Genomic DNA, 26,123 nt, shown 5'->3' with positions numbered 1-26,123 from the left:
CAATTTGCTTACCGCCCAAATAGGTCCACAGACAATGCAATCTCAACCACACTGCACACTGCCCTAACCCATCTGGACAAGAGGAATACCTATGTGAGAATGCTGTTCATCGACTACAGCTCAGCATTTAACACCATAGTACCCTCCAAACTCGTCATCAAGCTCGAGACCCTGGGCCTCGATCCCGCCCTGTGGAACTGGGTACTGGACTTCCTGGTGGTGAGGGTAGGTAACAAAATTCTCCACCCCGCTGATCCTCAATACTGGGGCCCCACAAGGGTGCGTTCTGAGCCCTCTCCTGTACTCCCTGTTCACCCACGACTGCGTGGCCATGCACGCCTCCAACTCAATCATCAAGTTTGCGGACGACACTACAGTGGTAGGCTTGATTACCAACAACGAGGAGACGGCCTACAGGGAGAAGGTGAGGGCCCTCGGAGTGTGGTGTCAGGAAAATAACCTCACACTCAACGTCAACAAAACAAAGGAGATGATTGTGGACTTCAGAAAACAGCAGAGGGAGCACCCCCCTATCCACATCGATGGGACAGTAGTGGAGAGGGTAGTAAGTTTTAAGTTCCTCGGCGTACACATCACAGACAAACTGAATTGGTCCACCCACACAGACAGCATCGTGAAGAAGGCGCAGCAGCGCCTCTTCAACCTCAGGAGGCTGAAGAAATTCGGCTTCTCACCAAAAGCACTCACAAACTTCTACAGATGCACAATCGAGAGCATCCTGTCGGGCTGTATCACCGCCTGGTACGGCAACTGCTCCACCCACAACCGTAAGGCTCTCCAGAGGGTAGTGAGGTCTGCACAACGCATCACCGGGGGCCAACTACCTGCCCTCCAGGACACCTACACCACCCGATGTCACAGGAAGGCCATAAAGATCATCAAGGACAACAACCACCCGAGCCACTGCCTGTTCACCCCGCTATTATCCAGAAGGCGAGGTCAGTACAGGTGCATCAAAGCAGGGACCGAGAGACTGATAAACAGCTTCTATCTCAAGGCCATCAGACTGTTAAACAGCCACCACTAACATTGAGTGGCTGCTGCCAACACACTGACTCAACTCCAGCCACTTTAATAATGGTAATTGATGTAAATTGATGTAAAATATATCACTAGCCACTTTAAACAATGCTACTTAATATAATGTTCACATACCCTACATTACTCATCTCATATGTATATGTATATATTGTACTCTATATCATCGACTGCATCTTTATGTAAAACATGTATCACTAGCCACTTTAAACTATGCCACTTTGTTTACATACCCTACATTACTCATCTCATATGTATATACTGTACTCCGTTCTGTACCATCACTCATTCATATATCTTTATGTTCATATTCTTTATCCTTTTATACTTGTGTGTATAAGGTAGTAGTTTTGGAAATGTTAGGTTAGATTACTCGTTGGTTATTACTGCATTGTCGGAACTAGAAGCACAAGCAAATCGCTACACTCGCATTAACATCTGCTAACCATGTGTATGTGACAAATACATTTGATTTGATTTGATTTCTTTTTGAAAGAGTTGTGGCAATGTCAGACCAATCCATTTAAAACCAATGGAGCTGAATGGCCGCCATAGTGGAAAATGTGTGGTTAAATCAGCAACAGCTAGGAATCAGTGTTTCGACTTTTCCAAGGTTTGTGTAAAGTTTGGTGCACTCATTATGAAGACATTTTGTGAAAATGGTTTACCTCTTTGCTGGACGTAATGCAATCCTATGGGATTTCATATAAGGTGCAATGTATGGAGCAGGTTTAACGTTCACATTTCTTGTTAACATAATGTATAGAATCATATTGCATATCATGTTAATTAATAGACGTCAGTGAATGCTTCTCGAACATTTAAGTGTTTTAATGTAATATATTGAAAACAGCTACAAAACTTAGCAATTCGGACAGCTTTTCTGTCAAATGTTTACTTAATTCTGGTAATATTTAGCTAAATACATATAACTGACATACTTGGGCCATCATTTTGTGTTGTCCTCATTGTAAGTTTCCCACCATTGAAATAAATGGTGGCCATCTTGCTGGGACTGATTATGTACAAAATCTAGGATGACTCTATATAGCCCCCCCCAAAAAATCACAATGGTTCTCCTTGTTCTGTGTGAAATGTGAAGTAGTTATCTGATGAAGGGTACCATGTGATAATAGAGTGCATCCCAATACTATTCTGTCTCGATGTACCCCAAAATGCTTACATGTATGACCTTTGATCCCATAGAGGTGGGGCCATAGTGATTCATGACCATTCCAATTGTTTCATATCTTAATTGGTGTTGGATTATGAAGTTCATAACATATCAATTGCCTTATTTTGAGAAGATTGTTGATTACATTTGATACCTTAAATCCTGTTGGTCCAGCTAACGCATAGGGGTCATAACATATAACGCAGTGGTAACCACATTTAGCTACCTCCAATACATGGGTATAATATCAAAATATAACCTAATGACCTTAATGATAATCATCATTCCGCTAGCGGAACCCCTCGACAACATTCCACTGAAAAGGCAGCGAGCGAAATTCAAAAATATTTTTGGGAAATATGTAACTTTCACACATTAACAAGTCCAATACAGCAAATTAAAGATAAACATCTTGTTAATTAATCTACCCATCGTGTCCGATTAAAAAATGCTTTACAGCTAAAGCACAACATATGATTATGTTAGATCACCACCAAGTCGAAAAAACACACAGCCATTTTTCCAGCCAAAGATAGGAGTCACAAAAAGCAGAAATATAGATAAAATGAATCACTAACCTTTGATGATCTTCATCAGATGACACTCATAGGACACAATACATGTATGTTTTGTTCGATAATGTGCATATTTATATCAAAAAATCTCAGTTTACATTGACGCCTTATGTGCAGTAATGTTTTGATTCCGAAACATCCGGTGATTTTGCAGAAATACGCATAATAAACATTGATAAAAGATAGTAGTGTAATTCCCAGAATTAAAGATAGACTTCTCCTTAATGCAACCGCTGTGTCAGATTTCAAAAAAACGTTACGGAAAAAGCATAATCTGAGAACGGAGCTCAGAACCCAAAACAGCCAGAGGAATATCCGCCATTTTGGAATCAACAAAGTTAGAAACCACACCATAAATAATAACTTACCTTTGATGATCTTCATCAGAAGGCACTCCCAGGAATCCCAGTTCGACAATAAATGACTGATTTGTTCCATAAACTTCCATCATTTATGTCCAAATAGCCACTTGTTGTTAGCGTGTTCAGCCCAGTTCCATTACACCCCTTTATAAACATGTCAAACGATGTATGGAATCAACCTTCAGAATGTTTTTAACATAAAACATCAATAATGTTCCAACTGGATAATTCCTTTGTCTTCAGAAAAGCACTGGAACGCGCGTCGGGAACGCGCGTCACGAGGCCAAGGCTCTCTGCCAGACCACTGGCTCAAAGAGGTCTCATGAGCCCCTCCTTTATAGTAGAATCCTCATTCAAGTTTCAAAAGACGGTTGACATCTAGTGGAAGCCGTAGGAAGTGCAACTTTATCCATATCTCAATGTGTATTCGGTAGGCCAAGCTTTGAAAAAGTACAAACCTCAGATGTCCACTTCCTGGTTGGATTTTTCTCAGGTTTTCAACTGCCATATGAGTTATGTTATACTCACAGACATCATTCAAACAGTTGTAGAAACTTCTGAGTGTTTTCTATCCAATACTAATAATAATATGCATATATTAGCATCTGGGACAGAGTAGGAGGCAGTTCGCTCTGGGCACGCTATTCATCCAAAAGTGAAAATGCTGCCCCCTATCCCAAAAAGGTTAGACTTTGCTACCCCAAAGTGGACAAACCTGTGAAATGTGGCCTAATGGCCCATGGACCCACCTACACCTCCCCACTCTGACAAGCATGATCAGGAAACATCAACAGTAAAAATGGCATTGTTCAACGACTTTTGCATTTTTCATCAGGGGACTTAAATAATTTGTGCTGGATATCAACATGTATTTTTGTAGCTGAGCATGTGTTACTGAACGCGTGAACAAATGAAATACTAACTTAATTTCCTGAGCACTTTGAGGCTCCACTGCTCACGGAAACATCCTGGCACATTTGGTCGCTTTGGAAGCATGCTGATGTGATGTGATCCAGCCAAGCTCCAACCAAACACAAACTATTAATACATTTTTCACAAGGTAAATGTAACAGCTTTCTAATGGTGAAGGAGAGTCGGACCAAACTGCAGCGTGTCTATTTCGATTCATCTTTAATAAACAAACGTAACACACAACAAAACACTAACACTACAAAACGATAACCGAAAACAGCCTATACAAGTGTCTACTAACCTCTAACCAGGACATCAAGACACACAGGACAATCACCCACAATACAACCAAAGAATATGGCTGCCTAAATATGGTTCCCAATCAGAGACAACGGTAAACACCTGCCTCTGATTGAGAACCACTTCAGACAGCCATAGACTCTCCCAGAACACCCCACTAAGCTACAATCCCACTATACACACATACCAAAAACCCAAGACAAAACACACCACAATACAAAAACTCTATGCCACACCCTGGCCTGACCCAATACATGAAGAAAACACAAAATACTTAGACCAGGGCGTGACAGTAAAATCAAGTCTGACCTTTTTAAGTAGATATTACAAACTTCAGAAGACTTTTTAAACCTCAAATGCACAAGTTTTAAATGTCCTGCGTTGCAGGAAAGATCTCCTGCGACAGGGTGATCAAATGACATCTGTAATATTTATACTGTTGCTTGTTTGTATAATTCATGACGACTTGCAGAGAGTGATGGTAAATTAACCAGCTGGTTCGCAAAGCCTGCTGGGAGTGAGATGGAGGGTTGGATGGTCTGCTAGCGCAGGCCACCTGTGCAGTGTATAAACACCGTGGGCGGAACCAACGTTGAGGCACATTTAATTCTGCTCTCAAGTGACGCAATCCTCACAGATGGTACGCCTGACAACTTGAGATGGAATTTTATTTCAGGCCATACTCATTTTATAAACAGTATAACCTACATTTGTTGGCCAAAGAAAAGTTATAATTTATTTGCAATTGATCGATTGTAGCAGGTTGAATGTTTTTTTAAATTCTTAAAAAAAAATCTCAACAGTAACTAAAATGCTGTTGGTGGTATTTGTTTTGTATTTGCAACACTGCAATTGATGTTTCAATTCGGGGGGGTGACAACACATTTTGGGGTCCTCTCAAATATGATTGAAATGTTGTTGGTTAGGGGATCGTAAGCAAGCATTTCACTGGAAGGTCTACACCTGTTGTATTCAGTGCGTGTGACTAATAACATTTGATTTGATTCTGTGTCTGACCTTTGGTAAAACAGGCATATTTGAATTAGAACGCCTGTTTCCCAATGTTGGCAGCTGTGCTCGATAGATGGGGATTCAGCTTGAAGAAATACACATTCCATCATTGTCATCCTTACTCTCCTCGTCTTTAATTATTTATTTTTCTATTTTCTTCTTTTTTATTTCCTTCTTTTTTACTTCATTTTATTTTAGGAAACAATCTCTGATGGGTCCCATATTGCTTCATTCAGATACACATTTTGTTTTCTCCTCCGCTCCTAACTGCATATGCTGCCATAGAAATAGAATGAATAGAATGGGCGTCCCCATTCAAGTCAACAAACGTATAATGGGGTGGACTGGTGGCCAAAGCGAGGAGCAAAGCAGGAAGTGTACCCTGTAGTAGTAAGTAGAAGAAATTGTTGTTTTCACATGTTGAGATTACATTTCACGTGAGGAGAATAACATGTTTTTACCTCAAATGCGAATTGCAGTTTCACATATTACATTTGTTGTTTCACATTAAAATCTCACTTTCACATGTAAAACAACTCCCCGTGAGAGTCTCACTTTCACATGTGGATTTGCAACTTCACATGTTAAAATCTAACTTTCACATGTGATTGTTTTTCGCATGTGAATTTGCAAATCCACATGTGAAAGTGAGATTTTCACATAAGTGTTTCATATATTCAACTGCAAATTAGATTTTTACAATGTGATTGTTTTTCACATGTGAAAGTGAGAACGATCTAATTTGCAGTTTCACATGTAAGAAAACTCCACATTTACTCCAATGTTTGTTTGCAAAGTAAATGTCAACAACAAAATCATTTTTCTATCATGGATGGTCAGCGTAGTCTATGGATTTGAGAGTGGTTCCATTTCTCCAGCCCCATCCATCAGCGTTTTACTGAAACTGTCAGAAAGAACACTTTGTTAATGTTTCAGTTAAGGATTTCCAATTTAAACACTTTATAATGGAGTAATGGTCTTACTTCTGTGCCATTAATATCAAACAAAACGTCTGAAGTCGAGAACAAAATTCTTACTATTGCAAACAAAAAGAATGAGCTCAATATTAGGATGGTGTTCCTAATGTTTAGTATACTCAGTGTATATGTGTGTTTCTGTAATACTGTAGGCTATGCAGTGTATATGTGTGTTTCTGTAATACTGTAGGCTATGCAGTGTATTTGTGTTTCTCTAATACTGTGTAGGCTATGCAGTGTGTATGTGTGTATATGTGTGTTTCTGTAATACTGTGTAGGCTATGCAGGGTATATTTGTGTTTCTGTAACACTGTGTAGGCTATGCAGTGTGTATGTGTGTATATGTGTGTTTCTGTAATACTGTGTAGGCTATGCAGGGTATACGTGTGTTTCTGGAATACCGTGTAGGCTATGCAGTGTATTTGTGTGTTTCTGTAATACTGTGGAGGCTATGCAGTGTATATGTGTGTTTCATTAATACAAGTGTAGGCTATGCAGTGTATATGTGTGTTTCTGTAATACTGTGCAGGCTATGCAGTGTATTTGTGTGTTTCTGTAACACCGTGTAGGCTATGCAGTGTATATGTGTGTTTCTGTAACACCGTGTAGGCTATGCAGTGTATATGTGTGTTTCTGTAACACCGTATAGGCTATGCAGTGTATATTGTAAGTCGCTCTGGATAAGAGCGTCTGCTAAATGACTTAAATGTAAATGTAAATGTTAGTAAATACTTTCTTAACACTTAACACATGTGACAAATACAATTTTATTTTATTTGATTGACCGGTAAAAAATGAATTCTACTTTCACCCGTTTTTTTCCTAACGTTCCTATGACTTAAGTCTCACAGTGGTGTTTCATGTGAAAAGTCAGGGTGATGCTTTCCTGCAAATGCCTGATACATTGGTAATCTATCACCATCGATGGGACAGCCCTTTGAGTTACGATACCGATATGCAACTTGTTTCCCTGTGGTTCCTTACACATCATTCAAGTCTCATTCAAGTCTTTTCCCAGCATTTATCCCATGGGTTTCCATGGAGATAACAAAACAAAAAAATCGAATTAAGATGAAGAAGACCCTTTGCTCAATTGCGCCCATTGGGAATAGTGTCTCCATCAATATCCCATGCAGTGTGTTCCTTTAATGTGATCTATATCTGTTAGCTATGAGATGGCTATCTATGCTGCTGGAGCAGCGGACATGAAAGTAGGATCTATCTGCGTCACACAGCCGCTGTGATGGCTAACTAAACAGCTCTGCTATCCCTACAGTACTGTATGTTACCATGGCTGTATACATCCAGTCAATGCAGGCCTTTTTTTCCTTTTTTTACTGCATACCAGTCTATTCATAGTACTGCAAGTTCTTAATTTATTTCATTCATCACAAGATTTGAATTAAATCTGCTCAAATGATCAAAAACGTATGACAATTACAGACACATACAATTGCGCTGCAGAGCAAAGTGGAATTTTCTATTTTTTTGCCCACTCTCACGCTCTCACACACAATGTATTCAAATTGAGCAGAGCTTCAATCTGTTATATTATTCTGAGTGTTTTTCTTCTCTGGGCTGTTATGATGCTCACAGAAGATGTCAACTTCGTTGTCATAAAAACCAATGGTATTTCCCAGTAGCTGTAACTTGTGTGTGTGACGTATAAACATTTCATTTCATTTGATTTTTAATGGAAACCGTTGATTGGTTGAAGCTAGGCTTGTAAAGAACAGGCTTAATGGTGGCCTTCAATGCCATCAAAGCCGTTTCTGAAGAGATAATCCCTGTTTTAAAGGTCATTGCCACTCTGTAAATCCATAAAACACATAACGCAGACAGTGAATCTTGACATTTGATTTGTGAACAGGGAGATATGTGGGTCAGTTCTGTCTGGGAGAGAGCACTTCATTCTTGTGCCTTAATTAATGTATCAGACATACTCATTAAAAATAACATCTCTATATACTGAAGAAAAATATAAAAACAACATGTAAAGTGTTGGTCCCATGTTTCATGAGCCGAAATAAAAGATCCCAGATATGTTCCGTATGCACAAAAAGCTTACCTCTCAAATGATGTGCACACATTTGTTTACATCCCTGTTAAAGAGCATTTCTCCTTTGCCAAGATAATCCATCAATTTGACAGGCGTGGCATATCAAGAAGCTGAATAAACAGCATGATCATTACACAGGTGCAATAAAAGGCCACTCTATAAAATGTGTAGTTTTGCCGCACAACACAATGCCACAGATGTCTCAAGTTTTCAGGGAGCGTGCAATTGCCATGATGACTGCAGGGATATCCAACAGAGCTGTTGCCAGAGATTAGAAAGTTAATTTATCTACCATGAACCATCTCTGTAATGGATTTCCTCCTCTTCGTCTGAGGAGGAGTAAGGATCGGACCGAAGCGCAGCGGGGTGTTCATGATGATTTTAATAAAGAAAGCACTGAACACTGAATCAAAACAATAAACGGTGACATGAATGAACAAAAAACCGAAACAGTACCGTGTGGCCCAAAACACTCACACGGAAACAAACACACACAACTCAAAAGTGAAACCCAGGCTACCTAAGTATGATTCTCAATCAGAGACAACTAACGACACCTGCCTCTGATTGAGAACCATACTAGGCTGAACTCAAAACCCCAACATAGAAAAACACACAGACACTGCCCACCCCAACTCACGCCCTGACCATACTAAATAAAGACAAAACCAATTAAATATTTTTGATTTATTTTACCTTTATTTTACTAGGCAAGTCAGTTAAGAACAAATTCTTATTTTCAATGACGGCCTAGGAACAGTGGGTTAACTGCCTGTTAATGGGCAGAACGACAGATTTATTCCTTGTCAGCTCGTCAATTTGAACTTGCAACCTTACTAGTCCAACGCTCTAACCACTAGGCTACCCTAAAGGTCAGAACGTGACAATCTCCAACATGGTTTTAGAGAATTTGGCAGTACATCCAACCAGCCTCACAAGTGCAGGCTATGTGTAACCACGCCAGCACAGGACCTCTATATCCGGCTTCTTCACCTGCAAGATAGTCTGAGGGGGGTGCTGAGGAGTATTTCTGTCTGTAATAAAGCCCTTTTTTGGGGAAAAACTCATTCTGATTGGCTGGACCTGGCTCCCTAGTGGGTGGGCCTATGCTCTCCCAGGTCCATCCATGGCTGCGCCCCTGCCCAGTCATGTGAAATCCATAGATTAGGGCCTAATTAATGTATTACCTTTTTACTGTAACTCAGTAAAATCTTTGAAATGGTTGCATGTTGCATATATATTAGAAGACATGGAAGCACAGAAGAGACATTAAGACTATTTTCTCCCACAGAAACTGTGATCGCTTTCCTTCACTGTATCCCTGTCTGTGAAACATTAGTCCACGTCTTGATTGATGAACTCCAATTAGTATCTTAAACATGTACCTGTATCAACTCATGTGGTTTAGGTTCATCTTCATTAGAATCTTTGTGCACTGCCTGGCAGTACCTTGTCTCTCTAGGTACATAGCTTGCCACTCTATAATTCATCAATGACTGAATGAGCAGTCCTCCTGGTACTGTAAATCCTTCAGCACTGTTTCTCAACAGTTTTTTCTTTGACACCTTAATTGAACCATTGCCTCAGTCATGGCCTAATGGCAAACGATTTATAATCCTGCATGTATAATAAATTCATAATAAATGTGTTCCTCAAACGTGTCTCATTTGTCCCATTGCAATCCCAACAGAAGCTCTTTTTAAGCTATTCTGAAAATCTGTTATATTCATCTAAGGCATACATGACCTCCCTCTCTCCTTGGGGGGGGGGGGGTACAGATGGGTCCCACCTCACACAGGGCTTCAGACCTCCGTGCCATGTTGGTTAAAGGGTTAGGGTCCCCTGACTGGAATGGACCAAATCTGTGCCAGAGTACACAGTTCAGAGATGGAGGACTCAGGGGAGGAGGCGCAGGCAGCACATCACGGATGATGGCCTCACACTTCCAAAATGAGCAGTTGGTGCTCTCAGCAATACACACGTTGCCATAGTTACCACAACACAGCTAGACCAGATGCCCTAGTTACATCCGATGTTATAACTAGTGGTGGCATATCCATGGTTTTCTTTGTCATTGTGAACATATCCTAAAAGGCAAACAGATCTGTGATAAGAGGTAGTTCTCTTTCAAATACTCATTTAGATGTATCATTGTGGGGATTTGCTCTGCGGCTCTACTGCAAGTAGTCCAGACACACAATGTCTGTTGGAGACAGACAGGTCAAGAGGCAAATGAGGTGAGCCCCTCCCTCTTTATAAGGCACCACTCGCCTGCCTTTTGGTCATTCTCGCCTCTCTTCCTTGCGGAAGTTTCACTACGGCTCCTACGAATCAACTCCTGTCTTCTTACTTAACAGTTCTCAGATGAACCGCAAGGTTAATAATGCTGCTGAACGTAGGACCCCAGCTCCTGTCTATAGTGCTGAGTACTAACTGAAAGGAAAGTTTTGCATCAAATAGAATTTGCTTCAAGTGTCATACGGCTAGCTATCGAGACTTGGTTAGCCCTCGCTGCAAGGCTTAAGCTAACTTGGCCAGCTTGTTGGAAAGCAAGCTAACCATACTCCTACCTGCACATATGGAAGTATTGCTAGCTCCCTTCTTTCATCTACCTTAATCTACAGTACGTTCACTCATTTGTGTTAACTAGATCGACCGGTTTAGCCTCACGGCTCTACGGCCGTGGGAGGACACCTACCCGAAATAGAACTCTGCCACCACCCGGTTCCCTTCAGCTAGCACTGTGCTAACTACAAAAAACCTTAGCCACAGCCAACTCCCACTAGCATCCCTACCTGCACACACAGTAGCATTGCTAGCTACCCTTTCTCACCTAGTTAACCTACATTCACTTGTTGGGTTAGCTAGACTGACAGTTTTAGCCTTTAGGCTTCTTGGTCAAGGGAATTTGCCAACCCTAAGTCTTATCCTGCACCCATGCAGTCCCCCGCATCTAGCACTGTGATAGCTAGAGTGCACCTTATACACAAGGTAGCTGTTAACTAGCTAAACGCCTCACTATCCTGGTGGCTACAGCTTTCTTATTGTGCTCACCCTAGCTAACTATTAGCCTCATGGCTTTTTACCTAAGTAGCTCATGCTTTTTACAGCAGATGTCTCTTTGTTAGCAAACCTTGTTCTTTACAATGGCCACTACTACCCCATCCCAAAATGAACAATGCCCAGCACTCAAACTCCCATGTTCTTGTACTTGCAGCTCCTTCTATGCATTGATTACTTGGGAAGGGAACATGCTGAGGCAGCACTCGATGACCCTGTGAGCAGTGTAAGACACTGACAAGGGCGGGTCTGCTCCGCCGGCCAAGGTTGAGATTCCTCTCCCCACAACTGAGCCAAGCTGGGGCGAGGTTATAGATAGCTTTGATTCCCTCCCCTCACTGTCTGACAACTTGCTGTCAGGGGAAGACAAACTATGTGATGGCGAGGATGACGACGGGATTATCTCATGAGTCGCCTCAAACTTACGTCTGAAATGGAGGGTGAAGACCCTCTCAAGTCTCTACGTCTCCCTGCCCTCAGGACGAAGGAGCTGCTCTTCCCCACTTGAAGTTTGGGTTCTTAGACATTTGCAAGTGAGCCATGGCCAGACTCGACATCAAGTGGCTGGCTCCCTTGGGTTGTCAGAATCCTGAAAGGGACCTGTACGATGGGAAGAGACTCCCTTCCCGTACGTCCCCTGCTAAACAACTGCTTCCGTGGTCCTAGCCTGCCTTAGGGAAGCTAAGGGTTTGTGGGATAAGCCCATCACCAGCAAGTTCCCTGCTAGGAGCTCCCCTTGTCTGGTCATAGAGATATGGGCCCCATGGCAGCCAGTTGGTTCCTGCAACTCGTTCCAGTCCCACAGCCTGTAAGGAAAAACAAGCTGGCTTTGGGAGTCCAAAACCCCCAGAAACGCAGCAGACTGCCAATACCCAGGTTAGGATCCTGAACCAGGGCACACATGAAGGTAAAAAGTATTTTGCTTTAGCTGCAGCAAGGTTCTGCCCTCTTAAACCCCTATTGGGGGGCAGGAGGAGCCGGCCAACTTAAGGCAAAGCCCTGGCGGCTGAGGAGGATAGCGCGCAAAGCCTCCGGCTCCCTTTCCTACCCTCTCTCTCTCTCTCTCTCTCTCTCTCTTGGGTTTATAACGTGAGCCATTCCTCCCTTTCCTTACCCCACAGCTGCACTTACTTAATCTGTCCCCTCGGTATCCCATTTCATTTGTTCCAGCCAGGGGTAGAAGTCAGTATGTCCACTCTCCCTCCGGTCTCTTTTTACAATAAAGCTGGCTGACAGATTGCCATTTATCATCGCCTTCTTGCCATGCATTTTGCCTCAATATGTCTATTGCGTACAAGCGAACACAATGAAACAGAGTCATGAGTGTACCCCCTTGGTTCTCCACAATGGGGTGCCATCACTCTAGGTGAGCGAGGCAGAGAATGAAACCTGGGAACAGGTTTTTTCTTGCTCACTGCGAGACTCCCGTAGCCCACTGGGTCTTTGGGGTTCTTCAGTGAGCCAATGGCAGCTCTGCTCTATCGAGCTAAAGAACAGTCAGTACAGTATTAATTGCTCATACTTTCTGGTTCAATAAAGGGGGAGGCTTTTTCTACTGTTAAGGTTTATTTAGCCTTTATCTGTCATATAGGCTTCGATAATAGCACAGTTGGAAAAACATCCTCTGTTATGTCGTTTCATGAAGGGAGCGCATCACTTACCCCCAGTCTCCAAGCCTTTAGTCCCGTCTTGGGACCTGTTTACTGTGCTTGACGTCATTTCACAGCAGCCTTTTGAGCTGTTCAAAAGCATGAATATTTTACATTTACATTTAAGTCATTTAGCAGACGCTCTTATCCAGAGCGACTTACAAATTGGTGCGTTCAACTTATGACATCCAGTGGAACTGCCACTTTACAATAGTGCATCTAAATCTTTTAAGGGGGGTGAGAGGGATTACTTTATCCTATCCTAGGTATTCCTTAAAGAGGTGGGGTTTCAGGTGTCTCCGGAAGGTGGTGATTGACTCCGCTGTCCTGGCGTCGTGAGGGAGTTTGTTCCACCATTGGGGGGCCAGAGCAGCGAACAGTTTTGACTGGGCTGAGCGGGAACTGTACTTCCTCAGTGGTAGGGAGGCGAGCAGGCCAGAGGTGGATGAACGCAGTGCCCTTGTTTGGGTGTAGGGCCTGATCAGAGCCTGGAGGTACTGAGGTGCCGTTCCCCTCACAGCTCCGTAGGCAAGCACCATGGTCTTGTAGCGGATGCGAGCTTCAACTGGAAGCCAGTGGAGAGAGCGGAGGAGCGGGGTGACGTGAGAGAACTTGGGAAGGTTGAACACCAGACGGGCTGCGGCGTTCTGGATGAGTTGTAGGGGTTTAATGGCACAGGCAGGGAGCCCAGCCAACAGCGAGTTGCAGTAATCCAGACGGGAGATGACAAGTGCCTGGATTAGGACCTGCGCCGCTTCCTGTGTGAGGCAGGGTCGTACTCTGCGGATGTTGTAGAGCATGAACCTACAGGAACGGGCCATGTTCATGATGTTAGTTGAGAACGACAGGGTGTTGTCCAGGATCACGCCAAGGTTCTTAGCGCTCTGGGAGGAGGACACAATGGAGTTGTGAACCGTGATGGCGAGATCATGGAACGGGCAGTTCTTCCCCGGGAGGAAGAGCAGCTCCGTCTTGCCGAGGTTCAGCTTGAGGTGATGATCCGTCATCCACACTGATATGTCTCCCAGACATGCATAGATGCGATTCGCCACCTGGTCGTCAGAAGGGGGAAAGGAGAAGATTAATTGTGTGTCGTCTGCATAGCAATGATAGGAGAGACCATGTGAGGTTATGACAGAGCCAAGTGACTTGGTGTATAGCGAGAATAGGAGAGGGCCTAGAACAGAGCCCTGGGGGACACCAGTGGTGAGAGCACGTGGTGAGGAGACAGATTCTCGCCACGCCACCTGGTAGGAGCGACCTGTCAGGTAGGACGCAATCCAAGCGTGGGCCGCGCCGGAGATGCCCAACTCGGAGAGGGTGGAGAGGAGGATCTGATGGTTCACAGTATCGAAGGCAGCCGATAGGTCTAGAAGGATGAGAGCAGAGGAGAGAGAGTTAGCTTTAGCAGTGCGGAGCGCCTCCGTGATACAGAGAAGAGCAGTCTCAGTTGAATGACTAGTCTTGAAACCTGACTGATTTGGATCAAGAAGGTCATTCTGAGAGAGATAGCGGGAGAGCTGGCCAAGGACGGCACGTTCAAGAGTTTTGGAGAGAAAAGAATGAAGGGATACTGGTCTGTAGTTGTTGACATCGGAGGGATCGAGTGTAGGTTTTTTCAGAAGGGGTGCAACTCTCGCTCTCTTGAAGACGGAAGGGACGTAGCCAGCGGTCAGGGATGAGTTGATGAGCGAGGTGAGGTAAGGGAGAAGGTCTCCGGAAATGGTCTGGAGAAGAGAGGAGGGGATAGGGTCAAGCGGGCAGGTTGTTGGGCGGCCGGCCGTCACAAGACGCGAGATTTCATCTGGAGAGAGGGGAGAAAGAGGTCAGAGCACAGGGTAGGGCAGTGTGAGCAGAACCAGCGGTGTCGTCGACCTTCTTTTCAAAATGGTTGACGAAGTCATCTGCAGAGAGGGAGGAGGGGGGAGGAGGATTCAGGAGGGAGGAGAAGGTGGCAAAGAGCTTCCTAGGGTTAGAGGCAGATGCTTGGAATTTAGAGTGGTAGAAAGTGGCTTTAACAGCAGAGACAGAAGAGGAAAATGTAGAGAGGAGGGAGTGAAAGGATGCCAGGTCCGCAGGGAGGCGAGTTTTCCTCCATTTCCGCTCGGCTGCCCGGAGCCCTGTTCTGTGAGCTCGCAATGAGTCGTCGAGCCACGGAGCGGGAGGGGAGGACCGAGCCGGCCTGGAGGATAGGGGACATAGAGAGTCAAAGGATGCAGAAAGGGAGGAGAGGAGGGTTGAGGAGGCAGAATCAGGAGATAGGTTGGAGAAGGTTTGAGCAGAGGGAAGAGATGATAGGATGGAAGAGGAGAGAGTAGCGGGGAGAGAGAGCGAAGGTTGGGACGGCGCGATACCATCCGAGTAGGGGCAGTGTGGGAAGTGTTGGATGAGAGCGAGAGGGAAAAGGATACAAGGTAGTGGTCGGAGACTTGGAGGGGAGTTGCAATGAGGTTAGTGGAAGAACAGCATCTAGTAAAGATGAGGTCGAGCGTATTGCCTGCCTTGTGAGTAGGGGGAAGGTGAGAGGGTGAGGTCAAAAGAGGAGAGGAGTGGAAAGAAGGAGGCAGAGAGGAATGAGTCAAAGGTAGACGTGGGGAGGTTAAAGTCGCCCAGAACTGTGAGAGGTGAGCCGTCCTCAGGAAAGGAGCTTATCAAGGCATCAAGCTCATTGATGAACTCTCCGAGGAACCTGGAGGGCGATAAATGATAAGGATGTTAAGCTTGAAAGGGCTGGTAACTGTGACAGCATGGAATTCAAAGGAGGTGATAGACAGATGGGTAAGGGAGAAAGAGAGAATGACCACTTGGGAGAGATGAGGATCCCGGTGCCACCACCCCGCTGACCAGAAGCTCTCGGGGTGTGCGAGAACACGTGGGCGGACGAAGAGAGAGCAGTAGGAGTAGCAGTGTTATCTGTGGTGATCCATGTTTCCGTCAGTGCCAAGAAGTCGAGGGACTGGAGGGAGGCATAGGCTGAGATGAACTCTGCCTTGTTGGCCGCAGATCGGCAGTTCCAGAGGCTACCGGAGACCTGGAACTCCACGTGGGTCGTGCGCGCTGGGACCACCAGATTAGGGTGGCCGCGGCCACGCGGTGTGGAGCGTTTGTATGGTCTGTGCAGAGAGGAGAGAACAGGGATAGACAGACACATAGTTGACAGGCTACAGAAGAGGCTACGCTAATGCAAAGGAGATTGGAATGACAAGTGGACTACACGTCTCGTCTAGAATGTTCAGAAAGTTAAGCTTACGTAGCAAGAATCTTATTGACTAAAATGATTAAAATGATACAGTACTGCTGAAGTAGGCTAGCTGGCAGTGGCTGCGTTGTTGACTTTGTAGGCTAGCTGGCAGTGGCTGCGTTGTTGACACTACACTAATCAAGTCGTTCCGTTGGGTGTGATAGTTTCGACAGTGCTGCTATTCGGGGGCTAGCTGCCTAGCTAGCAGTGTTGATTACGTTACGTTGCGTTAAAAGAACGACAATAGCTGGCTAGCTAACCTAGAAAATCGCTCTAGACTACACAATTATCTTTGATACAAAGACGGCTATGTAGCTAGCTATGTAGCTAGCTACGATCAAACAAATCAAACCGTTGTACTGTAATGAAATGAAATGAAAATGTGATACTACCTGTGGAGCGAAGCGGAATGCGACCGGGTTGTTGAGTGAGGAAGTTCAATTCGGTGGACGTTGGCTAGCTGTTGGCTAGCTAGCAGTGTCTCCTACGTTAAGGACGACAAATAGCTGGCTAGCTAACCTCTGTAAATTAAGATAATCACTCTAAGACTACACACTCTAAACTACACAATTATCTTGGATACGAAGACAGCAAAGACAACTATGTAGCTAGCTAACACTACACTAATCAGGTCATTCAGTTGAGTAGCTAGCCATTTCACATCCGTTACACTAACAATGGCCACATCAAGCATTGTGTAACCAATAACAATCTCAACGGTTAGTTTCCTTTCTCCTTACCTTCTTTCATTAATTATATCAATCACTTAAGGTTTTAGGTGTCAAAGGTGGATATGAAAATGACAGGAAATATCGACAGACCTATTCAATGTTTTTCAGTCCTGTTCTAGTCCACTAAACCCATCACTAGCAGACCCATTACAACTAATTTTAGTTGCATCGGATGTGCTAGTGCGTGCTGGGCTAGAGGAAAATATGTGGGTCCAGAATATAAAAATATTGTGGACATTACACCAAAAATAATCACCAAAATGACTCCTGAAACTCAAACATAATGGGGGCTAAAAAAAAGACATGTAAATACTGTCAAATTAGATTTTTACCGGATTGAAGAAGGGTTGCTGACAAGCCATGCTCCAGTGTGTCTGTGCGACTGTTTGGTGAATCTAGAGAGTGCAACACATCGAGGTCCGGCGGTTCTAAATATATCTCCTTTAAAACTGCTTCACTGCTTGCCCTTACATCCACAAAGTGAGTCAGTGAGCCGCACGCCCTGTCAGTTCCCCATTCATGCCTACAATTTCCCCCGGGGTTATCCAAGGTGACCTTGTTACCTAACCCGGCCTAATTTATGCAACAATTACAATTGTCTGGCCTTGGAGCTTGCAGCCTTCCATCCGCCTTCCATCCGCCTTCAATCACTTTTGCGTAGAAAAATGCATCTTCATTGACGCATACCGTCCTCAGTGTCGGATCTCTGAGGGGTGATGCTGTTGGGACTACCCTGGTTTCGGAGAGCATGTCTGCGATATGGGAGTCGGCCATATCCCTATAGTGATACATCGAAACAAGTATTTGAAAGAGAACTAAAAGTTCCTAGTGTAACCCGGTTCTCTGATAATATGAGTGAGATGTATCACATAGTGATGTGCAGTCAGGGTAGGCAGGGAAGGCATTCTAATTTTTAAAAAACTTTTTTTTAATTTAATGAAATGAAAATAAGCTAAAACTTCAGGAAAGGCACCAGGGTATGCACGCCTTCATCCCCAATGTTCCCATTCCATTCATTCCATTGTGATGCGAGAGGAGGTTCATGACTCCAGTAACATTGGTTCACGAAAAAAGACCCCGGAAATTACATGGTGGAACTAATGCTAGCCCTAAACAAAGTGCGCAGCATCGGATTAGCCCAAAATTAAATAGCACATTATCCAAAAAAGGTTGTCGAGGGAAGCATTTAGCATAGCGTATTTGCTTCACACAAAGTCGCCATAAATTCAAAGCGTATTCAAAATTGACACTGCCGGATTGCACACGAGACCCAAATGCAGTTAATAAACCCTACAGGAAACCCTTACAGTAGGCCTACTAAACATGTTGTGTTTAGTAGGCTTATGAGTATTGCCTAAATATGTTGTGTGGGTAATGCCTGGGGTGAGCTGTGCACATTTAGGCATCTATATCATTTGGCATCCCTTAAATTGAACGAAACTACTGTACCTAGCTAGGAAAAACCACCAAACAAAATGGAAACTACTACTGTACTGCACCTCAAATAACTTTCCAAATGTAATTTCCAAGGACAACTTGATATTATTCAGAGAGGGAGACCAACAGAGAGACCAAGATCTCCTGATCTTCATCAGAGGAAGAGAGAGAAAATCATCAGATTGTTTAAACAGAAGTGGTATGAATTAAAAGATTGTCTGTGTGGCTGCGCTACCAGTGTCTGCCTGTACGGTTTTCCCTGCCGGCACTTCTCAACTGGGGACAGCGTTTGGGAAAGAAGGTGTCTACTGCAATCTCAACAAACATGAAAAATATTCATCACACATGTAACACCAGATCACTCAAAAAATGTTTGGGAACGCACGGATCTATTTGGCTTTTAATGAGCATCAAAAACAATCCACAATGCTAAGGTAATGGAAAACTGTGAGATTTTAAAGGACCTTAATAGAAAATCATTCTACCTACAAATATATGATCTTAATTTGATCCTGAAATGCAGGAAATTTAAAACTTGTAGTGCATTTGAGGATTAAAAAGTATTTTGAAGTTTGTAATTTCCACTTTGAAATTTCAGACTTGATTTTCTCATACGGGAAATATAGCAATAGCTACAGAAAAATGTCCATAAATTGTAATCCACATTTCCTGTTGCTGCAGGATTATTTCATTATATATGAATTTAAGATCCTACAAATGTATGACTGAGCAGAACCTCATATCCTCCTTCCCTGTTAAGTCCCCTACTTAGCGGACTTTGAGCAGTTCTTGACTGGTTCCAACTGACGCAGGGTCCAGTGCTTTATAGTGCAAGAAAGCCCAATAAAAAGCCAAGAAAGCCAAGAAACACGAGCAATGGACATGAGACCGGTGGAAATCTGTCTGATGAGTCCAAATGAGAGATTTTTGGTTTCAACCGCCGTGTCTTTGTGAGACGCAGAATAGGCGTACGGATGATCTCTGTATGTTTGCTTACCACCGTGAGGAGGAGGAGGTGTGATGGTGTGGGAGTGCTTCACTAGTGTTAGCAGTTGAAGTTACTCTCCAATAACACAGACCCCAAAGCAAATCAGGGGGAGGAATATAGGTTTATTCAAAGTGGACAGATCATGCTTGGAAGTGGATGGTAGATATTCATGCTCCCCTGTCCTCAGTGATTCTCTTCTGTGGTTCCGATAAGCTAATCAATCAGTTCCATATTCTCCAGGCTCTGCTTTGTCATCAAAATGGACAACCATGCAATGAGTGACATGTATCCATTGTGATTTTTCCCTGGACTTCTACCGCTGACCTCGTTATGAACAAAACTTGAAAAGAACCTTCCCATTTTGGCCCTAATGTCTCTATTACATATTGTGGCAGATGGCAGGGAAAGGTGAGGAGAGATATCTTGGCTCCACCCCCAAGTCTTATATGGACTTCCTGCCAAAACAAGGCGAGGCTGTGGATCATTAAGCCAATGAGTGCTTGGGGGAAAAAAGAGGAAGCAACCTGCACAAAGCGGCAGAGAATGGAGAGAAAAAAAATGTGCGTTACGAAGGGTGGGAGAAGAGAGAACAATATCTGTGTGATAGCCCGTTGTGACCTGGACTGTCGGATTACCCCCCTTGTGTACCGAACCGTATTGGCTGAGGACCCGAGATTACCCCTGGAGAACAGAACGGACAACGAGAACAGCTTGTGGACTGTGAAGTAATTGGTGAATTCCCCTTCTTCCTCAGTGTACAAAAATCCGTAATAAACTCTCTATTTGCATTCTAGTTGTGCTACTGGTGCATGTTTTGTTACTGAACTTGGTGACGTGGAAACCCCACACCCTTGAGCCAGCTACATATGGTGGAGAATGTGGGTAACCCAAACCAAGCTCAATAACTAAACAGACACGGAGCACAATGGAAGCATTGGTGAAAAAGCTGGTGGAGGTGAACATAGCACAGCAGGCTATGCAGAGGGAGGTGCTGTAATAACAGCATCAGCAGACCGCTCTCCTGCGAGAGCTCTCCAGCAGACCGCTCTCCTCTCCTGCCGGCATAGCGGCAGCGCAGCATTCTCTCGTCCCAAACCCAGTAGGTTTAAACTGAAGCTGATGACATCGAGGCTTACCTCCAAGCTATCGAGAGGACGGCAACTAGGGAGATATGGCCCCATGAGCAGTGAGCCACCCTATTAGCACCCTTCCTGTCAGGGGTGGCACAGAAGACCTATCAGGATCTGCCGGTTGACCAGGCAACGCATTACGAGGTGCTGAAAAAGGAAAACCTGTGCCGCTATGGCTACACCCTGATTAGCAGGGCACAAAGATTCCATGATTGGGCGGATGATCTTACACCGTCCCCCGATCACAAATGCATGATCTAATTAGGCTGGCCAAGAGCAGGCTAACTGCTGAACCCCTGACACTCACGACCATCGAGAAAGTGGTCATGGATACATTTATATGCTCTCTCCCGTTCTAAACTAAAAAGTTAGCCAGCCAAGTTACCTGGCAGAGCGCAGATCAGCTGATGGAATTGGTGGAAGGACAACAGGTGACTTTGAAGGTCCTGCGCATCAGACAACCATGGAAGTCTTTACCCTCCCCTCGCCCGAAGGAGCAAAAAATGAAGGAGGACCAAGCTGGGACCCCGGCCAAGGATGGCGAACACCCACAGCCAGCTCCCCAAGATGACGCCCCTTCCAGAACCTGGACAGCAGGAAATGCTATGAGTGTGGCGAGCCGGGACACATTGCACGGAACTGTTCAAACCGCAATGTCCCGATGCCTTCGACCTCAGCCAGTGAGGTAGCCAACGGGTGTATCTGCGGCTTGCTGATGGAATGCTGGGCTAGGGAGAGTGGTCCCGGTAAGAGCCAATGGAAAGGACGGCACTTGTAGACTCTGGGAGTATGGTGACCCTGATCCAACCTGGCGGAGACCCTGGCCGTCACGTGCATACACGGTGAGACCAAGGACTACCCTACCACACTCCTCCACCTACAGACCACAAAGGGTCAACACATGGGACCAGTGGGAGTCGTCCCAAACCTGCCTGTGCCGGTCCTGGTGCATGTTTTGTAATTGTACTTGGTGACGTGTAAACCCCACACCCTTGAGCCTGCTGCAATAATTTTTTTACCATTACCCACTGTCCTGGTACTAAGTCATGTCTCCCCTCTGGAGTTATTCCCCATGCCTCTTTCACTTGTATGTTTGCTTCCCCTACTGCATTAGAGAGATGTAAGCAAGAGTTAACGCTTCAAATGGTCCCAAGTTTTCATACCCACTTCTCGCGGATGTTTCAACGTTTTTGACCATTCATCCAACTGTTTTGGAGATGCTGTTTTATGTGTGATTACTGTCACTGGAGGTTTGTATTCGCTACCTTTTACAGCCTGTGTTCTGGTTGGCCTTGGACATCGGGTCCACTTGTTGGAGCCAAGTCTGTTTTACCGACCCTCTCCTGTAATTGTTGAATCTCGACTTTCAAGGTTTTTATCTGTTCAAGAGATTTCAAACATTCTTTATTTCTCTTCAATGACCTGTCAGGATTCTCCAGAAAGAATTCCTCATCCCGTTTTCTTACTTCAGCTAAAACAGTTAAAGACAATCGTGTCTTTCTCAAGGAATTAGACATTCTCTGAATTTTTCCCTAAGCTTTTTGTATATCAGACATAGTCAATATTCCATCGTTGTCAACAATGACAGAATATTTCTTTATTATCTCTTGCCTACACTTCTCTACTTTGAAATGGTGCCGACAGTGAATTTAAAATATTTTTCATGCTCACATCCAGAGGTGCTGTCCGCCCTTTTCCAGAGTGGTTTTCTCAATTAACAATGGCATATTAATTTCAAAAGTTGTATACTGTTTATTTATATATTTATTTAACACCAAAATATATCCACTTTTGAGGACTCAAACATTTACATTTACATTTAAGTCATTTAGCAGACGCTCTTATCCAGAGCGACTTACAAATTGGTGCGTTCACCTTAAGACATCCAGTGGAACAGCCACTTTACAATAGTGCATCTAAATCTAAACCTCTTCTAGAACACCAATTGTTTCTGTAGGGCCTGGCTACCCATAACACTTATGTTCACTTCAAAAAGCTTGTTGAAGGCTTACATTAACCACACGTGTTAAAGTTGCTACTCAACTAGCAACGCACCTCTATGCATTAAGAAGGTTTCAAAAAAAGAAAGGACTCTAACCTTTTAATGGAGGATTCAAACACCTACAATAGAGAACAAAGACAAAGGCCTCAAACCTTTTCATAGAGAACAAAGGACTTGAACCTTATACATCACGTATCACTCATTGCATGCAGACATTTAAACCTGATTTTGTTCTTTTAAAATGATATTGCTCTAGACTCACCCAGCAATTATGCCATCAATCAAGAGATTAATAGTTAACTCGCCAAAGTGGGTTTCCGCTCAGCCTTCTCTCTTTCTTCTGGATCGACACACAGTTGAGTTTTTCTTGTTATTCAGACCAATTAATCCGGGTCACGGCACCAAATGTTAGCAGTTCAAGTGTCTCTTCAATAACACAGACCCCAAAGCAAATCAGGGGGAGGAAAATAGGTTTATTCAAAGCTGGAAAATCATGCTTGGAAGTGGATGGTCAATGTTTTTGCTCACCGGTCCTCAGTGAATCTCTCCTGTGGTTCTCTCCTGTGATTCTCGCCACAGAACAAAGGCACAGGATGTACTTTATAACCCAGCACTAGCCTGTGGTTGACCAATTAGAATTCATTCCAATAAAACTGGGCCAATTCCTCCCAATTGAGATGATCTGGGGTGAGTTGGACAAGAGAGTGAAGGAAAAGCAGCCAACAAGTGCTCAGCCTATGTGGGAACTCCTTCAAAACAGTTGGAAAAGGATTCCATGTGACTACCTCATGAAGCTGGTTGAGAGAATACCAAGAGTATTATGCAAAGCTGTCATCAAGGCAAAGGGTGGCTACGTTGAAGAATCTCAACTATAAAATATATTTGTTTAACCCTTTTTTGGTAACTACATCATTCCATATGTGTTGATGTCTTCAACATTATTCTACAATGTAGAAAATAGTTAAAATAAATAAAAACCTTTTGAATGTCTAGATGTGTAAACCTTTAACTGTACTGTATATACTGTATATGTATACACTACCGTTCAAATGTATAGGGTCACATAGAAATGTCCTTGTTTCTGAAAGAAAAGCAATTTTTTTTGTCCATTAAAATAACATCAAATTGATCAGAAATACAGTGTAGACATTGTTAATGTTGTACATTACTATTTTAGCTGGAAATGGCATATTTTTTTAAAATGTAATATCTACATGGGTGTACAGAGGCCCATTATCAGCAACCATCACTCCTCCAATGGCACGTTGTGTTAGCTAATCCAAGTTTATAATTTTAAAAAGGCCAATTGGTCATTAGAAATCCCTTTTCCTGTGACATCAGAAGATCTTGTACAAGGCTTTGTACTACTCCCTTCACAGAACAGCGCAAACTGTCTCTAACCAGAATAGAAAGAGGAGTGGGAGGCCCCTGTGCACAACTGAGCATGAGGACAAGTACATTAGAGTGTCTAGTTTGAGAAACAGACGCCTCACAAGTCCTTAACTGGCAGCTTGATTAAATAGTACCCGCAAAACACCAGTCTCAACATCAACAGTGAAGAGGCGACTCCGGGATGCTGGCCTTCTAGGCAGAGTTCCTCTGTCCAGTGTCCGTGTTCGTTTGCCCATCTTAATCTTTTCTTTTCATTGGCCAAATCAAAATCAAATCAAATCAAATTTGATTTGTCACATACACATGGTTAGCAGATGTTAATGCGAGTGTAGCGAAATGCTTGTGCTTCTAGTTCCGACAATACAGTAATAACCAACAAGTCATCTAACTAACAATTCCAAAACTACTGTCTTATACACAGTGTAAGGGGAAAAATAATATGTACATAAAGATATATGAATGAGTGATGGTACAGAGCAGCATAGGCAAGATACAGTAGATGGTATCGAGTACAGTATATACATATGAGATGATTATGTAAATAAAGTGGCATAGTTAAAGTGGCTAGTGATACATGTATTACATAAGGATGCAGTAGATGATATAGAGTACAGTATACGTATGCATATGAGATGAATAATGTAGGGTATGTAACATTATATTAGGTAGCATTGTTTAAAGTGGCTAGTGATATATTTTACATCATTTCCCATCAATTCCCATTATTAAAGTGGCTGGAGTTGAGTCAGTGTCAGTGTCAGTGTGTTGGCAGCAGCCACTCAATGTTAGTGGTGGCTGTTTAACAGTCTGATGGCCTTGAGATAGAAGCTGTTTTTCAGTCTCTCGGTCCCAGCTTTGATGCACCTGTACTGACCTCGCCTTCTGGATGATAGCGGGGTGAACAGGCAGTGGCTTGGGTGGTTGTTGTCCTTGATGATCTTTATGGCCTTCCTGTAACATCGGGTGGTGTAGGTGTCCTGGAGGGCAGGTAGTTTGCCCCCGGTGTGGCGTTGTGCAGACCTCACTACCCTCTGGAGAGCCTTACGGTTGTGGGCGGAGCAGTTGCCGTACCAGGCGGTGATACAGCCCGCCAGGATGCTCTCGATTGTGCATCTGTAGAAGTTTGTGAGTGCTTTTGGTGACAAGACGAATTTCTTCAGCCTCCTGAGGTTGAAGAGGCGCTGCTGCGCCTTCTTCACGATGCTGTCTGTGTGAGTGGACCAATTCAGTTTGTCTGTGATGTGTATGCCGAGGAACTTAAAACTTGCTACCCTCTCCACTACTGTTCCATCGATGTGGATAGGGGGGTGTTCCCTCTGCTGTTTCCTGAAGTCCACAATCATCTCCTTAGTTTTGTTGACGTTGAGTGTGAGGTTATTTTCCTGACACCACACTCCGAGGGCCCTCACCTCCTCCCTGTAGGCCGTCTCGTCATTGTTGGTAATCAAGCCTACCACTGTTGTGTCGTCCGCAAACTTGATGATTGAGTTGGAGGCGTGCGTGGCCACGCAGTCGTGGGTGAACAGGGAGTACAGGAGAGGGCTCAGAACGCACCCTTGTGGGGCCCCAGTGTTGAGGATCAGCGGGGTGGAGATGTTGTTGCCTACCCTCACCACCTGGGGGCGGCCCGTCAGGAAGTCCAGTACCCAGTTGCACAGGGCGGGGTCGAGACCCAGGGTCTCGAGCTTGATGACGAGCTTGGAGGGCACTATGGTGTTGAATGCCGAGCTGTAGTTGATGAACAGCATTCTCACATAGGTATTCCTCTTGTCCAGATGGGTTAGGGCAGTGTGCAGTGTGGTTGAGATTGCATTGTCTGTGGACCTATTTGGGCGGTAAGCAAATTGGAGTGGGTCTAGGGTGTCAGGTAGGGTGGAGGTGATATGGTCCTTGACTAGTCCCTCAAAGCACTTCATGATGACGGAAGTGAGTGCTACGGGGGTAGTCGTTTAGCTCAGTTACCTTAGCTTTCTTGGGAACAGGAACAATGGTGGCCCTCTTGAAGCATGTGGGAACAGCAGACTGGTATAGGGATTGATTGAATATGTCCGTAAACACACCGGC

This window comes from Oncorhynchus nerka, linkage group LG2 (genome assembly GCF_034236695.1).
Source record: "Oncorhynchus nerka isolate Pitt River linkage group LG2, Oner_Uvic_2.0, whole genome shotgun sequence".
NCBI lineage: Eukaryota > Metazoa > Chordata > Actinopteri > Salmoniformes > Salmonidae > Oncorhynchus > Oncorhynchus nerka.
Note: the sequence above shows the minus strand (reverse complement) of the source record.